Here is a 25,402-nt window from a genome sequence, read left to right as displayed (position 1 = left end):
ACATTTGTGGACCACCGACCTCTCTTTTCGACCTAAATACCCAGTTTGTGATCCATGTGCAGATAATTTGCTCAGTTTGCTTACTAGCTTCTAACTCAAAGTAGATTACCAACAAACAAATTCTGTACTTTTTGTTGAGGATACTGGGAGTCCTGAATCCGCATCCACTTAATAACGGACCGGACCACTTGGTAAGTAACTTACTTCCCTCTTGTGGTCCACGGACTCCTCTTTTTGGGTTAAATACCCAAGTTTCCAATTCGTTATATTTATTTATTTACTTCTTAGAGGAAGATACAAAAAAAAAAACCATTTATACTATGCTTTACATGATCAAGTAATCATAGGAAATCAAGGCATTTTGCAAGAACATTCGCTAAGTCTCCTTTGGTTTTGTTTGGCATTGAACTCCTACGTCGGAATTAAATATGATAAGCGGGGGCTGACGCAGTTGATTGAGATGACATCAAGTTGGATGCTGGTATTTCTGACCATCTGGGAAATCTACTCTGTGTAGATAACATACTCATCGTGAACCGCAAGCCGGACAAAGCATTAGTGACCTCCACATCCAAACTACGATCGAAACAGACTTCCATAAGTATATAGAAATTCTGCAAGGAGCCCATGCTCAAATTGCTCATTTGAAGGATATTCTGTTGTCTCAAATTTTGCGACGGGTGAAGCCTATACTAAAGTCGCATCTCTTGGAGAAAAAGGAAAGAACTGGATTGAATATGTTCGTTACTCCTTCATTGATATGTGCATTCCGGCGACTATGAAGAACTAAGTCATATGTCCAAATTTAGAATGCATTACTCAAATATGACCGCCAGGTCGACAGTCGGGAACAGGCGTGTCCCCTTGCATGCGGCTATCTGAAAAGCAGTTTGTAGGCTGACTCCAATCCACTTAAATTAAATGATTTTTCATTTCTCTGAGTAACATGAAATTAAACCAAGACCAATTCGATGAGTGGAAGTAGATGCTAATACATGGTAAACATGTGAATTATTCCATTCATCGGTCTCCATTTGCCGAACGGGAGGGGGAGGGCTTGAATCGGAGAACTTTTTGTAGAGAGGAAGAGATCCTGGTCAACACCCCTACTTTTGGTGAATTTCCTGTAGAAGAAGATGCAGGCAACAATCATGTTAGACTTTATCCCTTCTACATTCGGATGGGACCGGTGGAATACAAAGACAAGCGTAATGCAATTGGTTCGTCGAAATGTTGTATACATGCATAGGTTGATCACAGAAACATGTCTGTTTTACCGATAGGCATCGCAGTCACTACTTGATAGTTTTACATACAGGATGTATTGTGACCAGAAATTTTAGCTGAACGTCATATTCCAAGCAACAGGAATATGCGGAGAAAAATATGAACAATGAGCTTCTCCTTCAAGAAATAAAAGAAATTTGGCGTCCTCAGAGGGTGGTTCTAGTTCTGCTGCAGGTTTTGTGTCGAAATCCCTCACATGTTTGTCAGGCGTCGGGGCACTCCATATACATGAGTATGTCATCCGGGCATTCTCAATACCCTACCACCGGATACCACAATCAAAACCATATAGATTTTAAGATTGTGTGTGAAACAAAATCTTACTAAAATCGATTCAATGTCTCTCTGTCTGACACACCCAATTTACTTAAAAGTAACTAAACCGATTGTTATAAAATTTGGGAAGAAGGCTAATCACTTTAAATATAGCCAGTGGAGCCATACACGCAAAAAAAAATTTCACGAAATATGATCATGTGGGCTATCCAGCGAAAGAGCTCGATTATTACTTATTTCTTATATTAGGCGAAACATAGGGGAGTTGGGACTCAAAATATGTGCCTCAAAAAATGAAAGAGGTTTCGTTCTCAGAATCAGAATCTGAAAAAACTAACTCGCATCTATGCGAAATCTGGGTCTCAAAATATATCCCATTCCGAATCCTCATCAAATAAAGTTAACAATAATATATTACTAAATTTTGGAAAGTCACCGAAAAATTCCCCTTTAAGTTCATCAGTTAACTGTACTTCTACAGTTGACATCAGTACAGGCGATGATATAGCACATAATTCTAGAAAGTTTGAATGCAATTTAACTACAATTAATAAAGTTATAGAAAGTCAAAGTTTTGTATTTCACGGAAGACCGCCTGAACCATTCTACGTTTTACACCTGAATAGACAAAAGTGGGAAAATTTTTTTTTACCATTTGATCACCGGGGATGAGAAGTGTTTTCTTTATCTCTTGATCTTACCAAGTTTGGTGGAAATCGCACTATTACTAACAAAGTTATAATAGGTCACTTCTTTACAAATTCAAGATTTTGAATGTCTATATCACCCGAAAGTGAATATTCTCAAATAATATATGCGTATATTACGTGTTACGTACTAATGGGACAAATTTACACTCAAATGTCTTTATAAAAGAAATACACAAAACCTTTCATACCTCAAGCTTCAAGCTTCCGATTTCCCGACTTGTTTTGAATTATTTGGGTTGGGTAATTTCTGAAAATGAATACTGCATCACTTCAATTTGGCACTCACCACTCACTTCCTTAGTTTGCAATCGCTGATAATATCAATCACAAGAGACCTTACGTTTGATACATCCCAGGGCTATAATCGGCGAAAAAAATGTTACACCCCTCTTCACTTGTATACTTTAACTTCGCGCCTTTCTCGTGGGATTTAAAAGTCTGGCATTGTCAAGTCAATAATCAGGATTAGTCACGTAGTATACAAATGCATTTTATCTCATTTCGCGAAAAAAAATCAACAAGATTTCCGATTTCTTTAAAAAAAGTACTTTATGTATGTATATATTACGGCAATGATGATAGAGTCGTCAGCAAGCACGTGACAAATCTTTTCATCGAGACGTTGCCAGAAAGCATCTTTCTTCGCATGAGGTCCGCCTGTCTGTGGTTTATATGCGGTGAAGAAGTGAATAGTCCGATCAGCTGATATAATGGTGAGCTTCATCAGCCGATCATCAAATCATTCGACTTCTTCAATGGCATCACGGAAACCCTCTGAGATGGCAATGCCAGCACCATATTTAAAGTCTGGGATACCAAAATAGAGAAGTTTATTGCTATTTTGTGTCCGGATAGCTGAGTGGTTAGAGCGCAAGGCTGTCGTACGGAAGGTCGCGGTTCAAATCTCACTGGTGGCAGTGGAATTTGTATCGTGATTTGACGTCGGATACCAGTCGACTCAGCTGTGAATGAGTACCTGAGTCAAATCAGGGTAATAATCTCGGACGAGCGCAATGCTGACCACATTGCCTCCTAGTGTACCGTTACGGTCTTGAATGAAGTGCTCTAACACACTTCAAGGCCCTGATCCAACATGGATTGTTGCGCCAACGATTATTATTATTATATATATTACAAACTCGTGACCCTAACAGTCTCTTTTAGTTGGTTCTTACTCTTTTTTCTCAATCGTTATCCATTTATTGCTTGACGTAAGTTGTTTTCAATTTTTTTCATATTTGTCTTCCACCAGCTGATACTATCGTTTTCCCCTTGGCTCATTCGACATCATTAATTCATCTCTTTTTTGTTGCCACTCCCTCCTTTATATCGTCCAAGTCTCCATTGGCTGATGAACAGTCCAGGTGACGAGACCATTACATTATCATTTCTGCTTTGCTATTTTCTCAACAGTTCAAAACTTCTGTTCCTTGCCTTATTTTAACATTTTGAAAACTTTCTAGGAAACAGAACCTCATTAAAATCGTACACAGTCAGTCTGCCCTTTTCATGATTGAAGGTGGAAATCTTAAAAAGACCAGGTTTGCCGTGAGAGAGATGCACCAACTAAAATCAACCCCACTTTCTTCTACTTCTTTTCTTACGGCACTGAAACAGAGCATTACTTCATGGGGAGGGCTTTCCTTCAAATGACCATGTCTTTTGCACGGCTTGTACCTTCGGCTTTGTCAAAATTCACTGCGAGCTAGTTCTCCTCCGGTCTGGGCTCTCCTCTCGGAGTAACATTGTAGAAAGTAGAAGATGGCATGCGCTAAATGTTGTGTGCTATCGTATTGAGGACATATAGAGAATCATCCAACATGAATCGGTACCGATACTTCCAGTAACCACTACGTCCAGTCTAAAGTTATGCCAGGTCGCCGTGTGGTCGCTGAATCCGGACACTAACCGTATTTCTTTCCTTATGCTTGGTGGTCGACCACTTCTGGCACGTTTTATAGGGCCGATGGTTTTACCAACAATTGATCCATAACATTACTTTGGTCTATGCCTAAAATTCTGGAGCAATATGTCAAAGACTTGTTTTTTGCCTTGCTTCGGACATCACATTGTAGCAAAGCTGCATGAGTTTCGGAGAAGGCGCTCGACCGTAATTAACGTGTTGAAGTTAACCAACTTCTCATAAGGTTTTTAATCACGTTGACCATTCCTTGCTCCTCAAAAAGCTCGGGTCGTATAGCTCTTTACCATCTGTGTTCTCCTGATTGAGGTCTAACTTATGCGGTCGAGCTTTTTCAACAATTGAATCTCAACTCTTTTCCCTTTTCCCTTTTTCATGAATGGCCTTCCGGTGTTATTTGCTTATCCTCTTCTCTCCCTCTTCTTCTCTGCGTAAATGATTTGAAACTATTTTCTATCATTGAATCGCCTGCAAGAATTAATTGCCTACAATCATACCTCGACTATCTCTCTATCGCTTAAAGTTAACAAACGTTTCGCGTTAATTTTTCCCCTAAAACTCCTCCGCCGTTACCTTTTTAATACTTGAATGGCCACTCTCTTTCAGTTCTTTTCTATTAAAGGATCTTCGCGTAACATCCGAGAGTACGGTTTAATTTTAAACTTACAGAATGCCTAGCTTCGTTCTTCCCTTGTCTTATCAGTTCAAGGATTCTGTATATATCCTCCTTTATCCGAAATATTCTTTAGTATGCATCTGAGGTAAGGTACCCTTACCATTATTGCCAGTGTCATGAAATTGAATCGGTTTACAGGAAGTTTAATCACTCTCGGTTTTTTAAATAGAGCTCATTATTCGTGTTACTTTGCCTTGCATTTCTTAACTTATCATCTCGTCGCCAGCGCGGTTGTCTGGTGGATGCTAGTATTCCTTATAAACTATGCCACGGTCAAATCAACAGCTGTTTAATCTTTGAGATTCATTTGAAAGAATATTCATCTTCATCGCTGCTAATGTTTTCGGGATGCCTTTCGCTGAGTTTCTACGCTAATTTTCCTGTTCCGTGCCAAAAATGCTATTTGAATACAGTCGCTTGCAGCTTGTCCCTTTGTTCTCATCATTCAATGTGTTTAAGAAAACTGTAACTTCTGTTCTGCATTTAGTATTTTTTTTATAATTTTCTTCCCTTTATGTATATTATTACAACATCCTTTTCGGATCTCTGTGTTTGTTTTACATTTGAATTAAATAAATAAATAAGTAGAATATACTATAACATCTTCATTGTTTAATAATGGCAACCATAGCGAAATTATCCGCGAGACCGTTATCGTAGCCTCCTCCACCACAGGGATGATGAGAAACTCATTCCACATCAGCCTACACAGAGAGAACCCAGTACTGTGGTCCCTTGACGTGACAGTATAGCCTTTAGGTTCTGCATTTTTCTCTTGTGTGTTTTTGGAGGGCTGACTTTCTATTATCTTCTGTGTGTGTGAGGGAGAGGTGTACCCTATGAGCACTCTCACCGTAATGGCCCATTATATACGATTCTCCCATCTAGCAGAATACACCGGATTCGTTAATGTATCGCAGGATTTCCATTTGTGACTGTGTTGCTACCCGCTGCAACTGAAGTGCATTACCACCAAAAAACTGATGATTGTTGCGTCTATAGGCGGGGCACTCACATAAGGAATGTTCCATGGATGCCACTTCCTCGTTTGAGGATGGACACGTACCATCTTATAGAGTTCCTATTCTGATTATATGCCCAGTTAGTGTATTATGACCAGCTAGAAAACCCACAATGTTTCTGAAAGTCTTCCTGCATTTCGACAACATAAACTATTCAGTATGTTTGTTTGGCTGTGCCAGAAAAAGTTTGGCCTGTCTAGCTGCAATTAGGCTCTGCCAGTAGTCGTTATGGCAAGCTTTCTCCTAGTTTTTGATAGTAGCATTAGCTAATGGTACTGATACTCCAATCCCTGCAAACGAAAACATCGTGTTCCGAGTTAACGACCATGTCTAGGTCATCGATTGTTCGTTTTCGATCCGATGTGCCATCCCTATATGTCTGTCAAACACTGGCAAGAAAATACGGGACTATAAGTGCCCATTCATTCGGAAAGTGGCATAGGTTAAGTTTAAAGAGGATTTATATACTGCAAATCCGTCTAAGTTGACTTTACAATCATGCAATAATATAAGCCATTCAATAAGGCGCGATATTAAAAAGTTTGGTGAGAATGCTACTATTATTTAAGTCGAAATTGCCGGTGCGATTGATATCTGATTCACACCGTAACAAGTGAACTAGTCATTTATATACAAAAGAAGATCGTATCGCAGGTTCGGATGGGGTATTTTTGGCGGGGAAACTCCCATAGTGCTGGGAATTGACGTTACTGGGATGAGTGGTACTTCGTTTGAAAAAACGTATGATTCAACAACGTTATATAAAATCTCCAAGTTTTTCAAAATTGTTAGATAAGCGCTACGATGGATAAATTCACTCCTACCCACTTTTTAGTATCCCTGTTGCATCCTAATCATACTCAACATTAAGAACTATCTTTTAAATTATCATTAATGCAAATTGACATTGCGACCTGGTATAAATAAAATAGTCATAAAGTTAATGTAATGACCGTACTTAAAAAATATCCCACGCCTTCCTGGGTTATAAATCTATTTGTACAGCAATCAAGAACTATTATATTTCTTGATCATTAGTTTTTGGATTTGCATATTTTTATATTCAGGCCATGGGATTCCCATCTTTCGGTTCCATATTCAGATAGGTTAGCTAACGATTGAACAGCTGTTATTTCCAAACAATAAAAATATGCTGCTCTCGTCATTTTAGCACGTATCTTGCATTTCTTAGAAGCGGGAAAGGTAGACGTGATTTAAGTACATAGGTATTTATCAACATTACCTGGACAAGTGCTTATTGCGTATATGCTATATTACAGTAATAGATGCAGTTGTTAGCTTTGCTCAGTAAGAGATTCATTACAAATGAGGTATACATACCTATATGAGGGTAGTTTTAAAAGTATGCCACTGGTGCAATTAGCGATTTACAATGATACTCGTATTTGTAAGAAATAGATTCTTGGTGCCGCCTCGGAAAATTTTAGATATGTACTTATCTGGTTCATGCAATTTCTTGTTTTACCCGATTGATTAAATAGTAGGCATATTTTGGCTGAAATGTGTTTAAAATTGTAGATTATCCCCAATTACTAACGAATACATTGTCAGGAGAACTGATCAGATTTGGTGATATCGCAGGAAGTCCGTTGTGCGATCTTCATTCTTTCAAAATCCTTTCGCTGTAAAAAATTCTACCCTTCTGGAATGTGATTTTCACCAGCAGTAAACCAACAAATCCGAAACTAAAAGCTAAAAACTTCAGGGATGCATTTGTACATATATGTTTGTATATTCGTAAAAAATCCAATTGAGAATCCCTATTCAAGACCCATGTTAACATTTCCCCAAAGATTTGCTTCTAAGGACTATCATATCGAGAATAGCCCACTTGGCATCTGCCGCCTTGGCGGGAGTTGAGTATCATTTATTAGTTCTCAGTAACAATAGGTGCAAAATATCAATGAGAAAAGTAATGTATACTTGTTTATTTATTGTTCTAATCTGACCACTTTTATCTAGTCTAGAGTGGTTGACTCTGATTTCAAACTGATTATAAAGCGACAAAATTAAAATCGAATATTTTCTTTGGCTCCACCTCTTAGCTGCTAACTACTTCCAATAACACTTAACCTCAATGATGAAAAAAAGATTTGTTCTTCACTACTAGGTACGCTTCGAGTTTACCTGACTAGAGTTTTTTCAGTAACTGTTAATGTAATTTCAATAGTCGGTGTTCAAGGGTTCAAGGGTTCTACTAGGGAGCCAGACACGCGAGTTGTTTTGTTGACGAAGATCGCAGCGGATAAAACCGGAGTTTTTAAGGTTTTGTGTGAAACAACACCTTATTAAAATCGGTTTACTGTCCGCCTGTTTATATGTTTGTCGTCTGTTACACGCATTTTCCCGGAGACGTTTGTAGCGATTGGCACCAAATTTGGTGGAAAAGTGGGAACTGTGAACGCCCACGCATATCGTGAGTTACATCATTTGTGGTCAAATTTAAGGGTCCTTATACATGCAAAACGGGGGTGTAAATCTTTTTTTCACCAAATATAATCATGTGGAGTATCAAATGAAAGATCTCGATCAGTACTTTCCCAAGCCGGACTTAATTTTGACAATTATTGGAAAGGCGGGGAGTGAGGGTGGTTAAAAGTGATCATTTCTTTAACGGAGCCATTCTTAGAAACTACCCAATCGAAAAATCTGAAAGAAAACAAGAAGCTGGCAGTGCGTGGTGCCTAGGCTCCTACCCTTCATACCAATATCTGTTCAAATAAAGTTACTAATCGTATATTACCGCAATTTTCTGTAATTGGCTACAGAACCCCCTTAAGTTCATTCTAGCACCATGAAATTTTGCAATGTAGGCTATGATATAGAGCATAATCTTACCAAGTTTGGTGTTTTTTATTGTTGGTTCACGAAAGTGTAAAAATTTTTGAAAGCAACCTTCGCTCCGGCTCAACCACGTAAGCGTTGCATCCACTAAAAACCACCCCCCGTCGCTCAAGCCCCAGTTTCGTAGAACCACCATTTAAGTATTACTTCGCAGGATGGGTTTCCCACCTTTTACTTCATTTGGCAACTCGTTCTGTTTTTTTACAATAGCGGGGGAAATCACAAACTAGTTCTCTTCGATCCTAGTATTTCTGCAACTATATTTTTTGGGGTCTCCTTCCTTTCTGATGGTCTGAAAGCGCCCCGAACTTTCAAACCATAAGCCGGTAAACTGGGTTCACCCACTTCTATCTCTGACAATTTCCAGGCCAGACAGGTAATGCGAAAAGCAGATCGGATCGCACCACTCCGACTAGAAGCAATCTGCGACAATGTGTCGGTGGCACTAGCTGCCTTTTGAGATCTATGAAGATGCTTAGATTTTCCACTGCCACTTGTAGTCCAGCCTAAAATTAATTATTAGCAAGAAGTAGCTTTCTCCAAACTACAATGTTTTGTTTTAAACGTATATCTATATTTCGGGAGCGACTTACCCCCTTCTTCAATACAAAGGTAGCTTGTCTATTGATTCTATGAAGATGCTCTCTTAAACTCATTTGGTCATTAATCATCACGGCCAGGGTATGTGTTAGCAGGCTTCGGGACGACCATATCTCCACCAATTTCTACTTTCACAGTATTCTTTTTTTCTACGAGTGGTTATTAATATCATTTCCGTTTTCTCATCCTCGGGGTCAGCCTGGCATTTAGCAAGGACTTTACTGCTTTCACTGTCTCCGTCACATAGACTTTCACATTCGCTAGGTGGTTTATTGGGTTTACAAACTTCGCTTTTTTAACTAAGCTGGGAATATTCCTCCTTTAGACACGCGTGGAGGGTGTTGGCTGCCAAAGTCAAGTCTGCCAAAAGAAATACAACTTCAGACCTGACCAGAAAGGGGAAAAATGAGTAGTTCCATCCGAGTCCGGAGCTTTTTCAGGAGCCCAGAATGAAAACATGAATGAGATAAAGAGATAATATTTGGGATTGCATAATTTTCACATTCCATTTTCTCCAGAATCTCAATATTAGAGGAAAATAACTTGCAAGATATTAATAGTTTGTTTAACGTTCAACCTGACCCAACTTGACAAGGCTTGAGACCTTTCAGCTAAAGAGTAAGACATCCGTTGCTTTGTTTGTTTTGAGTATGCTCAGCAACGGTGGATAAAATACAGCTTCATCCATTGGATATAAGGTGGTTCTCGTTCTTTACGAAGAGATGAGAATTTTTGGTTATCCCGAGAGGCAATGTGCTGATGGTGACTGGCTGCTTTACTATGATTTTCTACTCCCATCTAATCCGCGAACATATGTACTTGCTTCTTACGAAAATTGAACTAAGGGAAGTCTCGCTTCATGGATAGTTCATTTTTTTAAAAATCCATCGTGGGGAATATCCATGCTCGGATGAAAACTTTGCTAGCTATCGGCGTACTTTTATGCAAGTCTCTAATTCGCCTCCTCCCGCTAGACCCGCGAAAAATATCTTTTCTCTTTTAAGGTTTTGTGTAAACACAAAACCCTATTAAAATCGGTTTTTTCTCTGTGTGTCCGTCTGTCTGTCTGTCTGTCTATCTGTCCGTCACACGCATTTTTCTGGGAGACGGTTATAGCGATTGACACCAAATTCGGTACAACGGTGGGAACTGTGAACCCTCACACATACAGTGAGTTACATCCTTTTACGTCTAATATAAGGGGAGGTCCCCATACATGCAAAAGGGAGGTGTAAAATTTTTTTTTATCAAATATAGTCATGTGGGGTATGAAATTAAAGGTCTCGGTTAATACTTTTCGAAGCCGGTCTTAGTTTTGACATTTGTTGGAAAGTTGGGGAGTGCGGGGAGTTGAAACTGATCATTTCTGTAAGGGGGCTATTCTCAAAAACTACCAAACCGAAAGATCTGAACACCAGGGGGCTGTTGTATATGGTGCCTGGGCTCTGAAATACCTTCCACACCGATATCTGTTCAAATAAAGTTGATAATAGTACATTGCTATAATTTTTAATAATTGGCTGGAAACCCCCACCCTAAAATTCATCCTAGCAACACGAAAGAGATGTAGGCTATAATGTAGAGCATGATCTAACCAAGTTTGGTGGAAATCGCACTATTACTAACAAAGTTATAATTCGTCAAAGTTGTTGCTTCTTGAAAATTGAAGACTATGAATGAATATATGGATATATTATGTGCTACGTACTAAGAAATACACAAAACCTTTCGTACCTGAAGCGTCCAGCTTCCGGTTTCGCGACTTGTTCTGGCTGGTCTGGGTATGAAAATCTAACTTGGCTGCTTATTCTAGCAAGAACTAAAAACAGGCAGTGAATAGAATGGTTTCAAGTAGGGTAACCGGTACTAGACGTTTTTCTACTAAACCACTGATCATAGGTTTGCGTTAGTATATTGAAATAGTAGGCGAGCTGTTAAGGGTATCAGGGTGGTATCGAAGTGACATTCTTCTTCATATTTACCTCTGGGATGGCACTGCATTGATTTTTTGCATTAACTAACGCTTCAGTGCCTGCTTTGGTGTGATTCTTGCTTAAATTAAGCGCTTAATTATACTAAATAGCCCTGACCTAACTTCTGTTAAAATGTTTAACATCTGGCGGCGATGCTTTCATCAGTATTCTCCAAACAGGGTCATAGGAAGCAAATCCGAGCTCGGGATAAAACTATATTGAGTCGCTCTTATCTCAAAAACGCAACTGACTAAAGGATCAATATCACAATTTTCGAAGAAAGAAGAAGAAGGAAAAAAGAGGACAATCCCCTCGAGACCGAAATTTTGTAAAAAGTTCGGAAGAGAGACTTTATTTAAATAAATGAAGGAATCCGGGTCCGAATTTCCGCTCTTCAACACTTTGACCACTAAGCATTCCACAATCGTACCTTATGCTATGGCGACCCTCACAATAAATGTGAAATAAAGTTTTTGATCATTTTCGAAAATTAGATAACATATTATTATTAACTTTGCTTGAGTCGATATCTAAATGGAATGTATTTTAAGGTCTACATTTTGTTCATGACTTATTTCCAGAATTTTCGATTAGCTAGTTTCTAAGGAAGGGTTCGGCACCACTTAAAGTCTTATGCATTTTTGACTATTTTTTACAGAAAATAGTTTGGTGGTGATGCTTCATTTAAAAAAAGCAAAAGATTCCATATACTATAGAAAGATATTTTCACCAGCAAACAACAGGGAATCATGAATTTTGCTTATGAGCATTAATTCATCTAGAGTTCATATAGCTAAAAGTTATCATACACAAACCCCAAATCATTTTTGCTTGCCAAAACCAGGGAAACAATACTAACAGATTCGCAACGAATACTCGGCAAAGACTCGGCACTCTATGGAGACCACCGTCACTTTACTACGAAGAACGGTGATATATGATGATACTCTGTATATCAAATTACACATCACAAAACATTATTAATCGCAAGAGCAATACAATTATCATTTCTCTACTGGGTAATACTAGGATAATGTTGTGATGCTGTGTTGTTAAGTGATGTTATGATATTGGGTGATGTTTGAATTGCACACAATGGTGCTAATGTGATATTACCCTTCAAGGTACCTATCAAATGGCGAGGGAATGTCAAATAAATCTTGGTATATAAAGTAAGAGCTTATTCAAGAGTTCGTAAGGTTTTTGAACCCTTTCAATACAATGCAATTGCAGATATGCAATATTTAAATAAAAAAAAACTGCATTAGAATATCAAACCAAAACCAAAGCAATTATTTAACTCAAATATTCTTACTTGCAAAACAGTGACATGGGACTCCACGCCATTTTATCTTAACGATGTATAACTAGGTCGAATGTAATGTACACCATCAACATAATGGTTGAAGATAATATTGCTAATAATTACACCTTATGAGAGTGAATTAATTTTCATAATGGGGTTATTGAATGAGTCTACCTCAAAGCGATAGGAAGTAGCCTTCAGAATTTTGAATGAGTGGAGACTACAATGGCAAGGGGGAAGAATGGGGTAATGTTTGTTTACTCTTAAATAGGATAGTAGGCGCATTGGGGCAGATTAATTAATTAAAAACTCTATTTCGAAAAAGGAAGTTGAGATACGTTTAAAAGTGAAAGTACCAATTTTCGCAAGACTTATACTCAACTTACATAAAACAACGAGTTGACATAAATTGATGTTGTAGATTATATACGAAATGTTTGCGGCAGTCGTCATGAAATCATACAAAACAAATGAAGTTCCTGAAGACGTAGCAAAAAGCTGAGGCATTTTTTGAGCTTCAATTTCATCCTAATTTTGCTACAGCAAAAGCAGTTCTAACTATTGCATGAAAATAATCTCTAAATAATTCTTTCCCACTTCACTAGTCAGAAACCGCTAGGTTTATTCAACTATCCATTTCTTATGCAAGAATGTATGGTGTACATGCCACAAGTATGTTAGGCTATTGACTCTAATCTGATGCTATATTCTAACCAGATGAGTGGTGTAGTAAATTTACAAGAAAGGAGCAATTTTGACCTAGAATAAACTTTCAAGCAATATGCCAGTCCAGGTACACTTTCCCGTTAGAGAAGACGACTCCAATTCTCCTCAATCTTGTCGTGATGAGGAAGATCCTCTAGTGAACTAGTGGTGACACCTGAAGCTAAACGATAATGAAAACCTCAAGCGAAGGTGTTACTATTGTGCCGGAGGCTGAATGGTCACAGGAGTGGCCGTGAACAGAGAACTCTAAGTAACAGACAACCTCTAATTTCCACTAGCCTTGTCTTGGCATTAAAGAGCTCTGTCAGGGTGGACTTATTTTCCTCGGCAAAACAAAGGCCATGGTAACCAATTATAAATAATCCAATAACTGAAGATAAAAACTAAAATTAAATTTCGATCATGCCGATCCCTCCCTGAAGGGCAACACTGAGCTCACAACTGGAGAATCTGTGTTTAGACTCAGATTTTCCACTCATCTATTATAGTTGGGGACCTATCCAATGGGATGCCATTCTTAACGAATGTACCGAGATAGGTACCACCAGTTAGCACTCGTAATCCTCCAGTCTGCGCCACTTTTTGAAGCCGAAGTCTGTCTTCATGTAGAAAATAACCGGCAACGGCTGAATCTTCATTTGCAATCCAAACCATCGGCGTCGATGAAAACGTCTTGCATGGTGACACCAATCCATGCGGCTACGATACTGAACGGTGCAAACGGTTTAGGGGAAATCCTTCTAGCTGTACGGACTGCATACTCGCAAAACATCAAGTTTTGCTTCAAATTCGAGAACTAGCAGGCCACTGGCTCTACTATGGACTTGCGTCCGTCACGTCCTCTTCACTGTGTAAGTGTAGAGGACGTGGCTACACGCCCAGTGTATAGGACGTGCAGCCCAAAACATTTTCATCTGAAGCGTAGGTGGCATATAATATTTCCCAAATTAATTTGCAGCATTTTAAAGCGGAAACTGCACTACTCAGTCGTCAGATCAATAGTTGTAACCCACAAAAGAGCCATGGGTTATTGGTGGGGTAGTCAAAGGATTAAACTTCCGACATGTTGACATGTTGTATGCCAGTAGAATGCCAGACCAAACTCGGGAATGGTGATTTCAAAACCACAACCGCCAAACTCACCATAAAGGTCACCGGGGAGAAAGGAAGACTTTTTGGGTTTCTGCTTATTTTCCCTATGACGTACGCAAAGTTTCCAGTGGAATGTTCGCCACAGGTATGCAATATGCGAAAAGTAAAACTTCATGTCAGAGACCCAAAAGGTTCAGAAAGCTGTCGAGAAGAGGATAAGGTCGACTAAATGCTTCTGAAAGGAGGCTAACTCCTTTGAAGCAATCTCACAGTTGGAGAGCATGCTTGTCAAATAACGTAGTCAACAGCTGGGTTATCTATGTTCATAGAGCGGGAGGTGCATAGAAAGCGATAAACGATAAAGAAACGGCAAATCTTTTGCATGAAATGTACTTCCCAAGCTGCATCCAAAATCTCAACTCGGGACCGACAATTGCATACATCCGTCAATCGGAGCGAGTTATTTCATTCCATAGATACTGGTCTGCGGGTATGGAAGGAATGGATGCATTGGGTGAACATATTCGGAATATATAGCGAGCATACCTAGGCCTGCTTATATTCCCGCTAGCTGGCACAATGTGAAGGTAATATTTATTCCCAAACCTAGAATCACAAAAAGTGCCGGCAAAGCGCGCTGTTAACCTGGTGGATCCTTCAAATGCTGGAGGGTTCGCACAAAAGTTAATTCAGGCAGAATGTTTTAGAAGCTGGCCGCCGGAAGTTGTTATCTGCCATTTGTCATGGTTCCCGGAACCCTTGCTATGGTTCCCGGAAGATACAAAGGCCTTTACACAAGCATTTGCGGACCATCTAGCCGTAATAATTATAGGCAAGTTCGCGGGCACACTGCGTAACCGTTTGAATGCAATTCTGTAGGCATACCTCGGTTAATGCAATTGCTCTGGTGCTATAGAACTGCGATAGGTTAGCCGTATGAACTTTCACTGCAACAAATTCATTGGATGTACACATCTAACTTTGCTAACAGCAGGAAGTTGTTGGCACAGATTCAAAGGCTCGGGATTTGCTAGAACAATGAGTACTACGCCAACCGCGGCAGTCGAAGCTATCCTAAATATAGCCCACATTCATTTGTAGATGAAACGGAAAGCAACTAATGAGGCGTATAGACTTGAAACCATTTGCGCGTGAAATGGCGATCAGTCATTATACCTCCATTTAAAAATTCTTTGGCAAATTGTATAGTTTGCAGACATCAAAACCACAAGATCTCTGTTGCCTGCAGCTTATATGGTTTAAAGAGTTGCTTTTGAAAGGACATATCCCGTGCTAATCACCAAGGGAGAAGAATAGTCGGTAAATAACCATGAGTCTTTTAGGATTTCAGACAAAGTATTTGTCACCGACGGGTGAGTTTTGGGAGATGTAACCGGTGTATCCGGTTATGAAATTGGTCCGACCTTTTTCGAAAAATGAGGGTCATATTCCTGGCAGAGGTATATGCAATTTCCTATTATATACATATATATATAATGGTGCGGCCAGAGCCAAGTTTTGGCATCTGGTAATCCACTGTCAAGTCTACTTTGAAGGGTAAAATTGTAGGAATTCACACAGTCGAACGGAGAAATTTTAGCTCCTGGTGGCAAGCGAAAATCTTTGTAAATGAACTTGGGCGACTCGAGCAGGCTTTTAACGGGACATTGCCCTTTAACCACATGGAACAAATTGGAAAGTTGGTCTCGACTATATGTAGTCAAAGTGAGGCGGAGGAAGAAGCGGTCCTGTATTTCAAAGGAAGCTACCCCGCCTCCTCAGATTTCGAAGGAAGATACCTCGGTAAGGCTTTCTTCAACAGAAAATTTGCGCACTCTTTATTTCTGAAGGATGTTCTCAGATGCCCAAAATCCCGCGAACTCTGCAGGCGATTTTAGGGGATAGTGCAATGAACCTGACAAAAGGGCTGCGATTTCCTACACTTGGAAGCTATGCAACCGTGGTTTGAGAACATCGAAACGGTAGTCACCGCAAATAAAATCAATTGTACCAGATACCACCATGATTCTGCAATGGATTTTGGACTAATAAGACTAACTTCTATTGTATTGAAGACCCTACGACGCACTCTGCATATCTTTTTAAGAAAGATCAAATCTTAGCACCGCCGACCTCAAAGTAAAATCCGTATTGAATGTTCTTCACGAATTAATTAGTACGATCGCCTTCTCGGATAAAGAGGCAGGAAGCCAGCTATTTTGCGATTGAATAGCTCCGGATAGAGCCAGGCTGATGGCGCTAAGCAAACAATTCTTTGGCAACCTAGAAGAAATCTCCGGTTGAAAGGTGGGAAAGCTGCCATCTTTCCTGAATGCGACGGACTGGCTTTGAATGTCTGCACCGCCTAGGTTCAGCTACCCGTACTCTTCTCGTAACAGTTCCGGTCTTGTGATAGCGTGGTATCACACCCGGACAGCATAACGTTGATTGGGCTCCTCAGAACGTTACGTACACATCCTTTCCAATAGAAAGTCTAAAGTCTAAAAAAATATCATGATAAATCTAGACCTCAACATACATCCCATTCTTATATCTTCTCAAATAAAGTTTACAATAATATAATACTTAATTTTCGAAAATGCGTATTAAGTTCTTGCTAGAAGTATAAATACTAGACGATTAGTTGTGACAATTGTGGTTTCTAGTTCTGCTTCGCCTTTGAAAAGTCCTAACTAAATATTTATTTTCCAGAGGGCAACGAACTGTCCTCATTTTGGATGTAGTGAAAAACAGATTCCATTAAATCTTTCGGGCCAAAGGTTGATGACATGATCACCATTTTTTTATTAAAAAGTATCTGCAAAGCCAAGCGGTATTGAATATCACAGCTCCATTGTTTATACGGAGATTACAGAGATGAGAAACACTTTTTTTCATAACCAATGCAGAGAAATGTATTCCCAACTTCACTTTTAATTTTGACCACTTCTGGTGTATCCCCCTTTTGCAGCAATAGGTAAAATTCAGTCCGATAGAAGAGGTTACAATGCCTAGTAAAGTAATGATGCAAACTAATGTCTCATTGGTCTGACAAAAATCACCGTGAGTAACACAAAATCCCATCTCAAAAGGCTATATTATTCAGTATTGTCAATAGGAATACCAAATGATTCAAAAGGCAAACCAATTCCAGCTAGTAGTTCGTACACGACCGTGAAACATAAACCCTAATCCAAGCGTCTAGCGAATTTAAGCATTTTTATACGGCATCTAGTTCCGGGATTCTTTGACATGTTAGCACATAAGACACATATTGTAAGAGTCCCTCTGCTAGAGGGGTAACATACTCTGTCATAACCATTTATTTCCATAATATTTTTTTAATAATGGCTTGATTTTGCTAATACTTTTCAAACGAACAAAAGAATATATTTGAAGCAAACCTATCAAACTTGAAATCTACTCAACGGCATTCCACCAACATTCTTTTTGTTATTTATAACCACCTTGAACGTTGCTGTATACTTGTAATGCTGACGTTCATGAGTAGGTAACAGGTACCTGTAAGCTCTAATGACTATAGTTGAAATACTTGTGGGGGTCATAAATAAAGCAGCTTTTAAACGTTTACTGGAAAGCAGAAGTAATACCTCAATTCAATCATCGTAAGTTTGGTTTATAACAAAACAAACGATTGATTTGGTTATTATCACTCAAACTTCGGTATGGAAAACGTTGCATGGTTATCGTATTGACTATAACAAAAGAAAGTAACTCTATCTACTATCCAACTATGCAAACAACCTCCCCCTCATTGACACCACAAATATGGTAATTACTAGCCGCAAATCCAATAATTCACTAATTGCAGCTTTTAGATAGCCAACTAAGATTGCGCAAAAGTACATGCATCATAATCCCAGTTCAAGCTTACCGTTGTTAACTCGTGTTGTCTTTAAGATATACTATCAACAGCCTTGTCCGCAGCACAGCCACTGAATACGGTCGCTAGTAAGTGAGTTAAGTTTCAACCCAACTTTTGCTTCTAAGCTCTTTTGTCTTTTCCACTGTAAACCTTTGGTTCAATAAGCAAGTTAGCCTTACATTACACAACTCGAAAAATAAAGTTAAAAAAATTTAGTTGAGGGGATAAGAAGCATTAACACAGAAACGACACTATCTGGAAGCCATTCATTGGTCATGAAACTTTTGTTAACACTTTTTCGGCCCTTTCTATCACATCCCCGTACTTTTACTTTTTAAATACTCGAAAGACGTTAAAATTGTTAATATCAAACAATTTATCCAATTTATCACAATTTAGGCTAAAGAAAAGACTAAAACTCGAATGATATTCGATGGAGCAACTTCGATAAAACGCGCGATACTAAGTTACCGATTTCCAAGCTTTCCATATGAACCAAGTATCCACCGATCGCGCCAAAGGTTCCCTCTAAACTGAAAGACCGAACCCGCGAGTCGCGCAATTTTAATAAATAAAGTATGTGCACAACATCAACACAACTTTTTTTAAAAATGTTATTTGATTAATGAAAAGCCTTGTCTTTGATGGAACTAAGTTTTTTTGGAGAGATGACAAAAATTAATGGTGATTTTTAAGTGAGTTTGTGGTGATACCACAATGGTTGGACGTAGGCCGACAGAAACTGCCGCAATTGTTGTTTGAACCCGATCAAGTTGTAACCGAAATCGAAATTGATGCTATTCGAGATGGAAATGAGGAGAAATAATTGGAAGATGGTTAGTTTTATCTGGCTCGAATGAATATAAAATTGCTTCCTGACAGTATTATTTAAATGATTTTTCTAGAAAATTTGCTGACCCTCGAAGGAACTCTACCACGAATAAGAATTTTCTGTCCGACATCTGGAGGTCAGACTTAACTAACATTTTATTGTTTATTCATTGTGTCATCTATGTCAGCTTAATGCACTTCACTTTTTTGCAGGTTTCATGAAAATGTTATCACGTGCTTTGAAACTCGTCTTCAATTAAAGCGCATTTAAAATTTTTAGATCCTCAGAAGATGAAGAAGTAACAATGGCTCTCTCCAGGAACTTACCCGAAAAACACTACGCCTGTACATTATTTCCGAGTTATCACAATCTCGGCAGATGCCGGATTTTACCTAATACTAGCACTAAGTGCCAAGCATTTAGGCTCGGACGATCCTACCTACTTAAAAACTAAAGGGGCACTGGTGGTGGTGGCCGATGGTAGGTCAGTGGGAGAATCCGTCGAGTACTCCCCGCAACATCGAGCACGTATGCAGAATGGTGCACTTCTGCATGGTTTGAACCAAACTGTGCGAAAGTCCCAGGACATCAAGGGAAGCCGTGAGGGATTTAGGTACAATACCTGTAGCTGACAATATTATGGGAACTACAACCACCCGCTCGAGACGCCAAATTTCTTTGATTTCCCGAGCCAATGGCTCATAGTTCACCTTCTTCTCCACGTATTTCCGTTCAATGTTGCTATTATGAGGGATAGCAACATCAATAATATACGTGGAGCGACCCGTCTTGTCAACTAACAGTACGTCAGGCTTGTTGTGTGCGGTATGGCGATCAGTCAGAACTTGCCGGTCCCAATACATGCTGCAAGCAGAACTATCAAGTACTGCTTGCGGCTCATATCGGTAAACCGGACATGTCCCCGTGATCAGCCCATGCTTGTATGCAAGATTTTGATGGATAACCTTACATACAGCATTATGCCGGGTGATGTATTGCACCGGTGCCATAACAGTACAGCCAGAAATGAGATGGTCCAACGTCTCTAACGCCGAACCACACATTCTGCACTGGTCGTTCTCCACCCGTTCTTTCATGATGAGCTTTTTATAAGCTCGGGTGCCGACCACGCCATCCTGAATGGCACACATGAACCCCTCCGTCTCAGCAAAGAGCTCCCCAGCACACAGCCATCTGTTCGACAGATGTAAATCGACAAATGGCTGCCAAAGACAATTCACGTGTTTACCGTGCATTGCCTTCGACTTCCATTCATCGATCCGCTCTTGGTCCGACTTCACCCCACTCAGAGGATTGAAAGATCGATCCTTCAAGTTAAGTGGAGTCAGTCCACAGTCTGCCTTACAGACAGCCGCATGCAAGGGACTCGCCTGCTCTTTGCTGTGAAAGTAAGCGCGCAGCGAGTCGACTTGGCGATGATGTTGTGCCGCACGTCAACCACGCCCCTACCTCCGATGTCACGAGGCAGGTTCATCCGCTCCACGGCAGACTTTGGGTGATGCATTCGGAATTTGGACATAGTTGTCCGTATCCGCCGCTGGACGTTTTCCAGATCGGTCTTCGTCCACGGCAATATTCCGAATGCATAAGCCAGTGAAGGGATAGCGAATACATTCAACGCGCTTATTTTATTCTTCCCCGAGAGATGCGATTTCAGCACCAGCTTTACACGTCGCAGGAATTCGGACAGCAGAGCTTCCTTCAGATCACCAACTCGAGCATGGGTTCCTTGCAGAATTCCTAGGTACTTGTAGAAGTCTGTCTCGGTCATAGCTTCGATGTGGAGGTCACCAATGCTATGTCCGGCATGCGGCTCGTGATGACCTTTGCGGATGGCTTGGATTCGACATTTGTCTAATCCAAACTCCATCCGAATATCACGGCTGAACATGTCTATTATTCGTAACAGACTTCTGAGATGGTTGTCAGTACCAGCATACAGCTTGATGTCATCTAGGTACATCAAGTGTGTCAGTTTGCACCTAGCACGTAGGCCATATTTTATTGCAAAACCATGCCCTCTAACATCATTCAGTAGCCATGAAAGGAGGTTCAGTGCCATACAAAACCAAAGAGGACTCAATGAATCCCCCTGGAAGATGCCCCTCCGTATACGGATGGGCTCTGAGGTATTAGCACCCTCAGATGTACGCACCGATAAGGTGGTATGCCACCCTTCCTTATTATTATTATTCTGTTAAGGGAAAGTCGCACCGCGTCTTTAAAGAACTATTGTGCCCCGTTTACTGGTTATAGTGTACGAATTGATCATAGTATCTCAAGCAGGCCTATAACCGTCAGGAACATTAGTATGTTCCCTACTTCCAGATCTTTCAACTTTGCATCTGGTATTAAGTGTTCTCCCAGATGCCTCGACCTACTTTGCACAAGTGCTGGACACTGTCCCAGGACGTGTATAGAGGTTTCGACATACTAGTTTCCCTAGGTGATAGTTCAGCCGACAATGACCAGTGAGAATTCCCACTATGATTCGGAGGTTCTTTTTGGTGAGGTTTAAGCAATCTTTTGTGCACATGGGTTCGTCCCTGCTCCCTTCTTGGCTAGTTCGCCCGCTGCCTCGTTGTCGTCCAATCCAGCATATTCTGGAACCCAGGGTATCCAGACCTAGTTGGCCGAGCCAAGTGTATTTAATCTCTCAAGGCATTCCCATACCAGTTTAGAGTTAACCTGGTTGGACCTAAGTGCCTTGGCTATCGGTGAGAATATCAATGTTTTGCCCCCTGTATTTCCTTTGGAAATTAAAGAAGGCATTTCTGACTATGGCGTATATTTCCGGGTGGAATATGCTAGTATACCTGTCTATTGGCTCGAAATACATTTTTCTTGGACCAATGACACCGACAGCCGCTCCCTCTGCTGTGAGAGATCCGTCAGTGTACCAAGTAATCAGTTGTTGGTTTAAGCCATATGTTTCAGCCACGCTCTTCCAGTTTGCCTTGTTACTCCAACGTGTTTCTTATCAAAACCTCATTGTCATATTATCCGGTGGTATCAATAATACAGCATACCGTGTAGAAATAATATCAATCTTTCTTCAGTTTAGGCAGCTCCCCACCTCACTGATACTCCCGGCCATGTTGAATATTGCCCTCCTTGGCTGCATCTTCCTTGTATTCCAGTATTTATTTGTTCATCCGCTACCATACTCCACATCAGCGCGATAGTACCCCACCCTGTGGATAGCCTTGAGTGGTGTTCATGACAATAAAATTTGTACCTGTCGGTACTTCTATTTGCCTGCTTTCTAGCATTTTGCTCATCCAGAATGCCAGAGTGTTTCCCACTCCCTTGCGGCTCAGGGAATTTTGTATCTCTGTGTGCGATGTCTTTGCGAATGCTCCTTCGATATCCGAAAACGCGCACAGTGCAATTTCTTTTATTTCTATGACATCCCGTAATACCTATGTCAGCTGATACAGAACAGTTTCAGTTGACCGCCCTGCCCGGTAAGCGTGTTGACAGTGATGTAGGGGATTACGCTTTTGAACCTTAGTTCTAATAGTCCGAATGATGTTAGGCAAATTGGTCTGAAAGATTTAGGATAAAAAGAATCCGCTTTCGGAATAAAGACCACTTTTGCCCGTTTCCATGCCCTTGGTATGTATCCCAGTGCTATGCTCCCCATAACCACCCTCAGAAAAGACTCTAAAATATTTCCTAGGCCTCTCTGGATTAGTGCTGGGAAAATGCCATCTACTCCGGGATGTCCGTCGATTCAAACGAAATTTGGCGGAGTTTAAAGGGGGCATGCAAAGGGGAGATGTAAAATTGACCGGAAAGGCCCTCTTCATCCTGCGAGTACCAGCTTAGAGGATAGTATCGCGCATTATATGGGAGAAATACAAAAGCCCTTTATACCAAGAAGCTGCAAACTTGCTAATAATGTTGAACTACTAGTGTGAAGCGTATGAAGTTGACTATTCTCGATATGGTATTTTCCAGAGCAATTTTTTATGTAACTGCTCTTGGAAAATATTGCAATTCTTAACCATTCAGAATGTTGTAAATAATCCCATTGTGGTTTTATTTGGATTTACTGAAAGGCCTTGCTTGAGGCACCAACTGTCAATCAAATGAATGGCTCTTATATATTTCTACACTCCGTTCCGAGATTCTGAGTAACAGCCCTTCAACATGCCCTTCAGGGCACAACAGTCTCTTAATATTAAGGGGGTCATCCCGAGTGAAGGCCGTTTTTTTCGCATTTTTAAAAAAAATTTTGTGAAGAACTGGATAAAGATACAAATTCGAATTTTCCGCCATATATTTATTAATATCTTGAGCACGCGTAGTAATTTTTTACACTGGTAAGCGTGATGGCTTTCATTTAGCGCCTTCTCCAGACGATTCACCGAAAATGATGTTACGCTGACTTGTGGGGAGTTCTTGGATTTGAAGTGAGTCTATGACTATCGAGCATGAAGACTACCTCAAACTTCTGCCAAGAGGTCGGAACGAATTCCAGGGCAACCATTTCTTCCAAATTCCTCTAACTGATTTATATTTTTTTTTCAGGGCTGGATAGATACCATCCATGCCAGGTGGTTTCAAGTATTCAAAGGATGGTGTAGCAGCATTCGCCTTTTTACCATCACAATTGCAGTATCCTAATTCTCCTCCTCTCCTTATCATGCACTTCCAAGAGAGTCTGTAGAGACCCAACTTTGGAGTTCGTGAAAGTTCCATCCGGACGACTCATCACTTTTAAGGGCTCTTCGCAACCTTGAAATCTTTCTTCCGCTTTCCAGTTCTTTAAAATATGATCTAAAGAAGTCTCGCTCCGCACGTTTCACGAGTCTCTTATATTCATGCTGTGAGTTCCGGAAATTTAACCAAATTTTATTCTTATTGCTTTTGCAATCAATTCAGAAGTCATCAATTTCCTAAGTATTTGCAGTTCTCGGTTCCACCATGGAACCGTCTTACCACATTAGTCTCGGGAAATAAGACAAGTCCTTCAAAGCGCTCTAAAAGTGTGGGATTCAGAGTTTCCGAATGATCTTCTATTGTCGCCTAGGGAACTGCACTTTGTTGCCACGAACTTCACTGAAGTTTTTTTCAATTGTTTTTCCTAGGATTCCGTCTTCGTAATAAGTCAGTTCGCCTACAATAGTCACACTAAATTCTAAGTAACGGAATCTGAGAGTGAGACTTCGTCTAGCTCCCCCCTCTTGCTTTGAAATGCAGATTGTTAGATAATTTTCTTCATTTCTTCTTGACGCAAGAATATTGGGATGCACCTCATGTTCGCGATGATTAAACCAGCTGAAGTGAAAAAATCAAATACCTTCTCTAATCTAGGATGGAATTTGTTACTGTCCCAACAAATGTGCTGAGCTTTCGCATCACAACCTATTAAGGGCTCCAGACCACCTGGTTCTGCATACATTGGAGATTCCTTAATTCTTGTATCTGTCGCGAGCACAAAGCATCATAGGCTAAGTAAGCAGAAGCAACTATGACGTTTCTCCTCTTGTCATTAACCTGGTATTATACATTAAACCTCAGCTAGGTCCTAGCCTAGTTGCCAATTACAATTTTGACATCAGAATGCAAGCTCGTGGTCTCAAGAATTTCTCACCGAAAAAGATCCTAGTCGTCTTTACTGATCCAATACCAGAAATTTTGTTAAAACGAACTCATAGTTCTTGTATCAGAAATATATATAAGGCCAGCCCTGCAACTTTGTCAGCCAACGGCATCCAGTGTGAATCTCACCGGGGTTATCAGTTTGCCCCCGCTTTACGCCGTTTTCTTCTGTCCGATTTCTCTGGAAATCGCTACATTTGGTGGTATAAAGTATAGATGAAATAAGTTCTCACAGCTTATGGGCTGTGTAGGCGGGCCTTTGCCTCAACATGAGGACTTAGGCCTCAGGTAGTCATGTAGATATATGTTGCTATCATTGGGCTGTTGATTTATGCATCCGTAAAAGAGTTTTCGCGGTAAACTAGCTACACTGCAAAGAACTTTGTGTCTAGGTATTACCGGTACTATGAGCACAACATTCAGCGTAGCTCTGAATGCATTACTCAATTTGCAGGCCTTTGATTTGTTTATTCAGAGCACTTTAATGAGAGCAGCTCATTGATTAATTTAATGAGATCTATGGAGAAATAATGGGCTCTGGGAACATAGCGCATTGGAAGATTTATTGGGAAAATTCAATACAGTTTTCGTATTGCTTT

At 40.2% G+C, this 25,402-nt stretch overlaps 1 protein-coding gene across 2 annotated transcripts in view; it reads right to left on the bottom strand.

The window, feature by feature from the left end:
- The window catches only part of LOC119655055 (sodium-dependent nutrient amino acid transporter 1-like), an 85,632-nt gene extending 66,740 nt beyond the window's left edge, over positions 1–18,892 (bottom strand). Inside the window, exon 1 of one of the 2 annotated variants that reach the window (XM_038060745.1) lies at positions 18,350–18,892. The gene's annotated coding sequence lies outside the window, so the exon portion shown is untranslated. The remainder of the gene's footprint in view (positions 1–18,349) is intronic. The other variant, XM_038060746.1, reaches the window with a different exon arrangement.
- Between the last annotated feature and the right edge of the window lie 6,510 nt (positions 18,893–25,402).

The sequence above is a fragment of the Hermetia illucens genome, chromosome 4 (genome assembly GCF_905115235.1).
Source record: "Hermetia illucens chromosome 4, iHerIll2.2.curated.20191125, whole genome shotgun sequence".
Classification (NCBI taxonomy): Eukaryota; Metazoa; Arthropoda; class Insecta; order Diptera; family Stratiomyidae; genus Hermetia; species Hermetia illucens.
The sequence above is the reverse complement of the archived record's forward strand: the minus strand, read 5'-3'. Positions and strand labels throughout refer to the sequence as shown.